General features: G+C 36.0%; 1 long non-coding RNA gene across 1 annotated transcript; it reads right to left on the bottom strand.

The window, feature by feature from the left end:
* Positions 1–316: 316 nt before the first annotated feature.
* LOC121327670 lies at positions 317–4197 on the bottom strand. The gene is made up of 4 exons (XR_005951592.1): positions 3854–4197; positions 3161–3269; positions 2870–2998; positions 317–649 (listed from the first exon to the last, which is right to left on the bottom strand). It is a non-coding gene; the product is annotated as an uncharacterized LOC121327670 (long non-coding RNA).
* Positions 4198–10074: the final 5877 nt, after the last annotated feature.

Below are 10074 nucleotides of genomic sequence, written 5' to 3'. Positions count from 1 at the left end.
AACTACCCAGCAGAGGGAACCTACAGGAACTGCTAAATGTATCCTGAAATCACGTGAATCACTAGAATTTAACACAGGTGGAGGCCACTTAACTTGGTGTGCGATTTTGAAGGCGATTGGTTACACCTGAGCTAATTTACAATTTCTATTACTGATGGATTTCTAAGTCGGATGGACACTTATCCAACCAAGCTATTTCAATTTTTATTTTTAAATTAATTTTCTACAACTTTCTAGAATATTTTTTTCACTTGGACATTGTGGGGTAGGATGTGTAGATAAATGAAAAAAAAAAAAACTATTTTAGTGCATTTTAATTCCAGGTATTTGGTAACAAAAGCTGAAAATTGAAAGGGGGTGTAGACTTTCTATAGGCACTGTATATCTTTGCAATATACTGCATGTATAACTATAGTACATTTCTTATACATCATTAAAAAGGGATTAGCACTATGGAAAAACATAACACATACCTTATACTCCATTTCTCGAGCCTTCTCAGCTAGCTTGGTGTATTTCTCTTTGTTTCTAACCATGTGCTCCTCATATCCCAAACCTCCACATGTCTGAGTTTCTGGTGTGAAAGCTCTAGCTGCTCCTGGTAATGCTTGTGCTTTTCTACCTTTGTCTCAAAGTGCATCAGCTCCTCCTGGTAAGCAGATCACATAATTAAGATGTTATTTTTATTTCTGAAAAGCAATCAATAATGCTTAGCACAGGATACTGACTGGACAAGATTAAAGTTTGAATTCAGCAGGTCTGGTGACCAGGTAAGTATGCCATGACCTGATGAGAGATGACAGCCCTGTTGAAGAAATGGCCTGCTCCAGTTGTATTAAAGCCAATGTTTTTAGTTTACCCGTAATCTGGAGCCTGCATAGGGTGCCATTTCAAATAACATCATTTTATTAAGGCAGGATTACCAATAAACTTACTTTAAATGATTCAAGCTCATCGTCTGTGACGTTAACCTCTTTTGCCACATCCCAAAGTCAGCAACTTTAGGTTCTTTAAATTCTTATTTATTTTTTACAAATGGGGCATTCAAGTAGACCAGCAGGGTTACTCATGCTCTTACATCAATTTATTATCTATTAACCAGGAAGAGACACAAACCACACAAAAGCTGCAGGTTTAAACACGTTTTTGCGCAATTTAACTATAAATAATAAAACAAACAAACAAAACACGTGAACAAAAACGGTGGCCAAAACAAACAGTTGAAGAGAAACACTATATATTATTTATTTAACCGAGGCTGCAGACTGTGCAGCCGCGTTCAAAACAAACACGGCTACATAAATGCCCCTACACCCCAACGATAATCTACATTCATATATTTACACAGCACGTCAAAACACAAACCTTAATCAACTAACACCAACATAAATCTCCTCTTATTCCTCATTACCACCCGTGAACACCCATTTTATATACCCATGACTTTAGCCTTAATTAATCATTTATTCACTTGACGGCTTCCGCTACATTCCCATCCTCCCACACAACACCTCCTATTTAAATAGTAATAATAATAAAAAAATAATAATAATAATAATAATAATAATAACAACAACACACAAATAAACATAGGGGAGGGGGGTACCCCGTCACAAGCCCTTAACATGCTTTAAATTATTCCAACTTCAATGGTTTAGATTTGAATTGCCATGGATCTGCTACGACCCTCATTTTACTGCATGATTAACAAGATATGCTGATTTAAAAATAAAGAAAAAGGTATTTATTTTTAAATCAGAGTACTGTGGTCTATCCACACAATCTACAATTCACAAAATATTTACTGCAGTTAAAGCAGGTATAAAAAATAAAAATGTAAAATAACTCAGCTTGTGGTGGGGGTTGTTTCACGACCCCTGGTCTAGATCAACCCACACATTAAAAAAAAGGTTAACAAGGTATGATAACTCATATTTATTATATTTTTAATTTAAGTAATACAACACTGAATGTAGAAGCAAGAAAACAGAAGACTCTAAATGAATGGTTCTATCCGAGAGGTAAAAAGTAACCTGTATCAACCATATTACACTAAGGTGTTTCTTTGGATTAACTCAACGTTGACTAACTTCCTTACATTTCCAACCCCAATAATCCTAAATGTGTTAACTAATGTAACCTTAGGATACTAATGTATTCAGTAAAACAAGAGATCTGCATATTAAATTCAGGAACATCCTGAAGCTGCCTCTGCCCCCTCCTGAAACTGTGTGGAGACATGATACACTAACTCTGCAGTATTTTATGGCAGCACTGGTCCACAATGGTGTACGAACATTAAAAAAAAAAAAAAAAAAAAAAAAAACTAGGATGAGCAGGAGACAACAGGACTCATCAAGCTTTAGTTAGTGCCTCCAGAGGGGGAAAAAAAAAAAAAAAAGATTCCACATTTCCAGCTTCTATTTTAATGGAGAAGTATACTGACAATTGGAATAATTTACTCCAGATAAGATAAGATGCAGTAAAGTATGATACCACAGCTTACCTCAGCAAAAGGAATCACCAGTGGCTATACTGTAACATACTGTACAGGTCAAGAAACAACCCAGACCTGAATGAACTGAACCACTTTCATCAACTGGTCTGGTAATAAAACTGAACATTTTTAAAACATATTACATGTTCTCACATATAAAAAAGCTGTGTACAAGTCCTTTGCAGAAAACACATTTTCTATTTCCATATTTTAAAAAGAAACTGCAGCAGATTTCCATTGGGATTATTTAATTTGGTTGACAATCAGCATGGAATCAAATCACCCACCAGAAAATCAAACATTACGCCACGGTACTGGTATTTATAAGACATGAAAATGAACAACAATTCATTCACATATAAATTAACAAACCTTGCTCCACAGTTTGTCTAGTCTAGGATCCTCAAACATCAGTATCTGTGTTGTAGTGGTCCTTTAGGAAATTGTTCTCTAAATTCCTTGTATCTTTCTTCCCATCTTGCCCATATCTGGCCAAGATAACTATAAAAAAACAAGGGTTTTCTTTAAACATTTAAACAATAAATTAAATATGTACTAAGGAATCCATCTATTATTGTCACAGCTGAAATTATAATAAAAACTTTTGAAATTTCAAAGTGCACTCAACATTGAAATTGCACCTCAGTTTTGCTTCGCTCTCACCTTCCTCATCCATGCCCTCTGCTTTCAGCTTTTTCCACTGGAGTTTATCCTTCTCTTGAATTTCCAGATCACTGTGCAGCTCAGCCTGCTTTACAGGGGCCAACTGAACCTATCAGAGAAACAAAGGATATTGATAAGAGACATTTCTAAATACTTGGTACCATTTCACCTCTCTGCATATATACTAGGCAGTTCCTAGCCCGTTTAAGATAAGGTGTCACATAGTCACCATTACATTTTGCCCAAGACCACTACACTCTCATTCAACAATGCATTCCATACAGTACCTGTGCTGCTGGCCTGGGGTAGAATATTATTGCTCTTTTCATCCCACTCAGACCATTGCTTACCAAGTACCTTGGTATCCCTTAATATATAATTGTGTGCTCTTCAAATGTATGCCATGTAATGTCCTTGAATTAAACCGGTTTTACATGGTGCAGGGCAGTTGTGAAATGATCCTTTAAGTTACGTGTCGTGTCTAGTTGTACCCTACCCCACCATGTAGGGCAGAACCGAAAACAATACATCGTAACCCAGTTTACTGTATTAAACTGTTATCCGGACATTGCTCTGTGTATTTTACTTTTTGTGGAAAGGACAAAACCAAGCATATAGCTAAATTTACTCTTCAGCACTTTTAGTGTTACCGTCTTCTGTTTAAATACTTATTGAAATAAATCAATGACTCACCCGGATTGCTTTCTCCCAAACCTTGTTGAGTCTGGCAATACTGAACTCAACACCCGCATCATCACGAGTGTCTTTTTTAGGGTCGTTCACAGTCCTGAAATATTTGCTACCTAGAACACCAATGTTCAAACAAGATCCTAACACCAAAGTCAAAACAAAAGCCTTTATTTTTATGCTCCTCAAATCTTAACAGAAAAAAAAAAATTGCACAAATGTGAAAGTTTCCACTCTGATCATGGTGCTTTGACCAGCTGAATTCTAATTATGTGCAGGACTCTCTTCTGCACTGCCACAAACATATATACAGTATTATGCTGACTAATGCAGCATTTGGTCCTACTGCTTTGAGCGAATCAATATTGACAAAGCACCACTTTTTCTCCTTATCAGACAAGGCTTTTACAAATGTCATGTGTGCGGTACTTGAAACGAATATATCTATAACTAATTTCCAGGAAAGGTACACCTTGTATATCCAGACAACTGGAAATAATTACAATAGCTGAAAAGAAGTTGCAGTGGGTTAAACTCGACCGGAAGACGATTGAATTCTGGGATTGCAGTTTTTGTTCTCACCAGTCTACTATTTAAATTACGTAACAAAAGCAACTTATTGACTACAATTCCTACAATGCTCTGTCTTTTAGGGAGTCCTGGTAACGGAATTGTCAGTAAATAACAAGCATCCACGCAAATTATAAGGTTTGCGTATGTCATCATAACATCTAGAAAAAAAAAAGGATTTAGTAAATTAATGCTACCACTCAGTAAATAAACTAATGTACTAACTCATAATTAAATCAAGCAGTATATCTCATACCTGAGTTAATCAGTTACTACCAGCAGTAGTATGTGTTGCAATCTTGAAATCAAAAGATCGTTGATGTTTGAAGATGGTATTTTTATGAGGACTTAATTCAGTTTTGTTCGAGTTGCTATAGTTACAGAATCCTACCAACACCGGTTATGGCAACAAGAATGTTATTAAACATTCCAATGAAATGTTTTTCTGAAAAGTAATTATAATAAATAATTTTAAAAGGTGTCTAATTGCAGCAGGTAACAATGAACAAGTCACTTTCTGCCAGGGTCAACTAATTAATTATTGTACGTGATTATTTTACAATGGCAAAGAACCATGCTCAAACTCAAGCGCCTGCTATGAAAAAATGCAAGAAAGACCAGGGAGTAGACGACAAACCCTTGCGTAAAATAGTGGCAAAGAGTAGCCTTCTCAGCAATGGGATAACAGGCGAGATGCGATCAAAGAACGGTGCCGAGCAACAACGACGTGCAAAGGACAGTGAACTTGCGGTTGGTAAAATATTGTCAAAACTACCCACGGACTTAATAAATTCCGTACAGATACCAAAAACACCAACATGCATTTATAACTAATATAACGTAGCTAATGCTGAAAAGTCGCTATTTTAATTTGATCAATTACTGGTACTTTTCTTCATTAGGGTATTTCTGGTAACTGTACTGTTTGGATCCCGATTCTCCTTGAATATGGCTGTTTGCTGTTTTTGAATTCTCTAAAACAAATATAAAACTAATATTTTACTTAATGCCAAAAACAGGAGACACAAATGACCCAAAAAAGCTATTTACGCCACAACTGTGCAAATTAAATCTCCTTAAACCACAGTACTGTAACATAATGTTCTACTTTTCCTCATAATAACTGTTACTACTAGCATATACATGCCATTACAGTATTGGGGCTCAGGCTATGTGTAGGGTAAAATACAAGGAACTAATTTTAGGAGCCTGTCATCATCAATGGTGTACATAGGGGCCATACAATTGGCTATGGTTCAAAATAAATTTGCCTCTGTAGTTCCACACATGATAGGATACATTTGAAGGTTTATATGGACTAGGTTATAATAACCATATAATGGTCAATAATTAACTTATTTTTATTTTTATAAATGGCAACCAATGTTTCACCCTAGCAGACTCATTAATAAATTATCATAAGGAGAAATGTTTTTTAAAAGTTGCATATGTTTTATACTACATTTAAGTACAGTGCAAAAAAAAAAAAAAAAAAAAAAAGTACTGTTCAGTTTTCACCCAATTGCAGATAAAACGCAGTTTTACAAGACTTTGTTCCAAACCAAATTTCAGCAGGGTCAATTAAAAAATTAAGGAACTGATTTTAAGTTCTGTTCTGGAACCGAGTGGAAGGGTCATTGTTGTCTTCTCTTGAGTACACGATTCTCACCCTCCTGTACCGTATGGTTCACAGCTCTTGAGCCAATAATAGAAGTGGAAAGGGCATGTTGTTTGTCCACTGCCAGTGCTCCAGCAACGTCCACATTCCAAGAAGCAGCTACACACAAACCCCTTGCCTAACACCGTAATTTTAATCCAAACCTTTAACTTGTTAAAATGATATCTTGACTGAAATGCTAAATTGTATTCTGTAATAATGAAGTACTGGTAACTAGTCACCTCTATTCATAATATAGATTAATTCAGTTCCACAAATGCTGCGAAAGTAGATGCCCCTTGCACCTTCACAACTTCAAAGCAGAGAATGATTTACACAGTGTAAATATTTGACTGCAATTCAATTAACAAGTGTTGAGAGATCTGCAGTCGAATAACTTTTTGGTATTCAGCACTTGTGTGAAATACAGAATGAGTGGGTGAATCACACAGATGCAGACCTTGATCAAGTAATTGTCTGTATGTATCTGTCTAATTTAGGGTTCCACTTTTTTCATGCAGTATGTATCAGGGTCAATTGGGGGAGAGTGTCTCTTACTGTATAAAGCTGAGAGAACACAAAGCCACTTTTTCAGGAATGGTAGCTTGAAACCTGTTTCCAGGAGACTGGGTGACCTAGTTTGGAGTCAACAAACCCCAAGTCTCCCCTGTTATTCCATGCAGTAGACTGAAACTTAGTCTCCTGATACCAGGTTCCAAGCAACAAAGTGGCTTTGTGTTCCCTCAGCTTTAGAGATCATTTCACACAGCTTGAGCAGCTCAGCTTCACTTCACAGTCCTCTCATCCAAACTGCACAGGATGACACCTCTTCTACAGTAAGAGACAACCCAAACATGACATTCACCTAGAGTGTACAAGAATGAGACATTTAGTTCAGTCAGCAAAATGGAGGTCTTTTCAGATAAAGTACAGATATAGCCCTCTGTGGAATGACTTTGCCCAGTCACTTATAACCTGCTTTTGTTTTTTTTGTTTTTTTTTCCTTTCCCTCTAGTCAAATTCTGCTTCGAAGAGAAAAGGCAAACGAAAATCTAGAAGAGCAAAGTGCTTGCAAGGGAAACAGAATAAAAAAACTGTCACATGCATACTTACCGACACGGAGCAAAAATCCGTCAAATCGATCCATCCCGAACAGGACCACAAATCAGTCTTCAGGGGCATTTGGGGAGGTAATGAGAAGTTTAGAACACCAGGCCCCAGTCTGTGCATCTTTCTACCGGTCCCAGAGGATGAGTTTATTAAGGACATGCTCTCCGACAAGCCTTGCTATAAAAGCAACTCACAAAAGAAGCCTATGGAGTACTGGGAAAAAGCAGCAGCAGAACTACCGACTTACCAAGGACCCTGGCGCCCTTAACCAAGCTTTTTAGACGGCACTGCATGTTGAGGTTCACATGTTGATATTACTGTTAAGCATCAATAGGACACAGTTGCAAATAAAAAAAAAAAAGTGCTTATTTTGTTTGTAAATCATTGCCTTTTGCATTTGCAGCTTATCACAGTTGTTTTCTGTAATACACTACAAATATGACTAGTACTGTATAATGCATGGATTTTTTTTTTTTTTTTACAATGTGAATGAACTGGGTTGTATTTAATTTTTAGAGAATGAATATATGAAATAGATCTATACAAGTTACACAATATACATTATGCAACAGATTGGATTGAGCGACCATTTTGTTTGACTACTTGCAACATTTGTGGTTGGACTACAAGTTACCTCAAACATATATAAGTTGAAACTGCCATTATGAAAGTTAAAAGTGGTACATTTACTTTGGCGTTTTCCCATTCTTTTCTCACGGTTATACTCTGCATTAACCATTATTTGCAATGGGGTTTTTTTTTTAAAACATTTTTATACACTTTACCATGCCTCTGGGATTTACAATTTAGAACATGGCTTTCACTCTGCTTTATTACAGCTTGCTATGCTTTTAATGCAGAAAACTTTTACCAAGGCTATACATTAAAGTGCAATCAATGACTTTTTCTTCATTTTTTAAAAAATAAAACATTGGTAGTAAATTAAAATGTGTTTAATATGGAATCGTGCTACCGTTTTTTTTATATTTAATATAGTCGATATCAGTTATCTATTGAGGGATGTCAAGATTTAGAAATAGTTGGTACTGGAAGATATTGCTTTTTTTTTGGAAAAGAGATACCACCAAAACCAGTAATCAGTAATTAGTGTAACATGATTGGTACTGATTTGCATTTAATTTAGTTATTAGCAGTGATTGTGCAGTTTGTCATCTTTCATCCATTTTTGAATGCAATACTCTAAGAAGTTACTGCAATGTTACACACTTACCACAAGAGGGCACTGCTATTCTTAGTCACAGCTACCATTGCTGAGGTATTTGGACTCAATGCCAAACCTGATGGTTTTTACACCCCATGCATCACATTTAGTAAGTATCTGACAGGGTAAATGAGACTAAGTCTAATGTTTTGACCCCAGAGCACCACATCTGTTCACAATGGTTAAACTAGGATTTTAAAAGAGGTGGAACTCCGTTTCGGCCCATTCTGCCCCAATTGCACCCCTGTCTGTTCATACATCACAATGCTACACAACTGAGCCTGAAAATTAAACAAGCACAGGCACTGATAAATTTAACCCAGTGATTCATGTTTCATTTCCCTTCCCTTGCCATACCAACAGTACTGTGTATATGTTTATTAACAGGTACTGTTGTATAGTGTGCTAAATGCATAACAAAGTGTAGTAAACTAACCATAGTGAAATCAGAGTAGTACAGCTAAGCAGGATAGATCGCAAATATGAACGGAATGCAGAGTTAATAAATTGCAGAGTGCAGTGCAGGGTGCTGGTTCAAATACCAGGTCAAACTGACTTGCCTGACGACTACCAGAGTATCATTGTCCTTAACGCTTCCTCGGACTATAAAGGGAAAATCCACCTCTGCAAGGGTTCAGCAGCTTGACAACATTTACAGTGCTAAACTTTTATAATGGCACTAGCTGTAGCCTTCTCTTCCAGGTACACTGTGACACTGCATTTGTTACAGAAAGTATAAGTAAATGGTACTGTATTGTTGAAGGTGGGGGGGATGTGCATCATTTCAAAACACAATATTGACAAAGCACCACTGTTTCCACAAAGGCCATTATCCACAAATGTTATGTGTGTGGTACTTGAAATTAATATAACTTACTTCTAGGAAAAGTACATCTATATATCCAGGGAATTATATATAATTACAATAGCTAAAAAGTTTTTTTTTTTTTTAACTACAGAAAATGCAAAAACAAGCTTACGTAAAAGAAAGAGATTTTTAGAAGTGCCTTTATGTCTTGACATAAAAATTAATTTAGCTTGAAAGTGTTCCCATAGTATCAACATTGTTATTGAGAAGCTAGCAATACTAGAGCAAATAGCAATTAACCAGCCTTGTTTGTTTAATTTAAAAAACAGTTTTTTTTTAATCAATTTGTGTTATCCTTTCTTTAAAAAAACAAAAAAACCACCATGATGTTAACATGCATAATATATATAAAATACTGAACGTACAATTGTGACTTAAAAAAAAATAAAAAATAAATGTTTATTAATGAGCATTACCTTTCATGATACTGAAACTTAAGCCCTTTCTTTCCTCTTTCTTTATCCAATTATGGTTTTTGATTTTGTCTTTGTATCAGCCTCATTAGAGGACAAATCCACACCCCTGCCACTAAACAACAGTGCAACACACAGACAGGTGCTACAAGTGAAAAGCATCCTGGTCTTCCGTTTTTATTCAAAACAAAAAGAAAAGAAAATATTTAAAACAAAAACACTGCTCACAGAGCAAAAATAAAAGGTTTAACAAAACAAATCACAAACACATACCACAGAACCCCAAACTAATACAGCGCTGGTCTACCCAACACAAGTAGCAAAGCTTGATTGATTGATTTCTTCATAAATTTCTCACTCTCGCTGGCACTCACAAACACGTTCTTC

Source organism: Polyodon spathula, chromosome 2, assembly GCF_017654505.1.
Source record: "Polyodon spathula isolate WHYD16114869_AA chromosome 2, ASM1765450v1, whole genome shotgun sequence".
Taxonomy (NCBI): domain Eukaryota; kingdom Metazoa; phylum Chordata; class Actinopteri; order Acipenseriformes; family Polyodontidae; genus Polyodon; species Polyodon spathula.
Note: the sequence above shows the minus strand (reverse complement) of the source record. Positions and strands in the feature narration are given on the sequence as shown.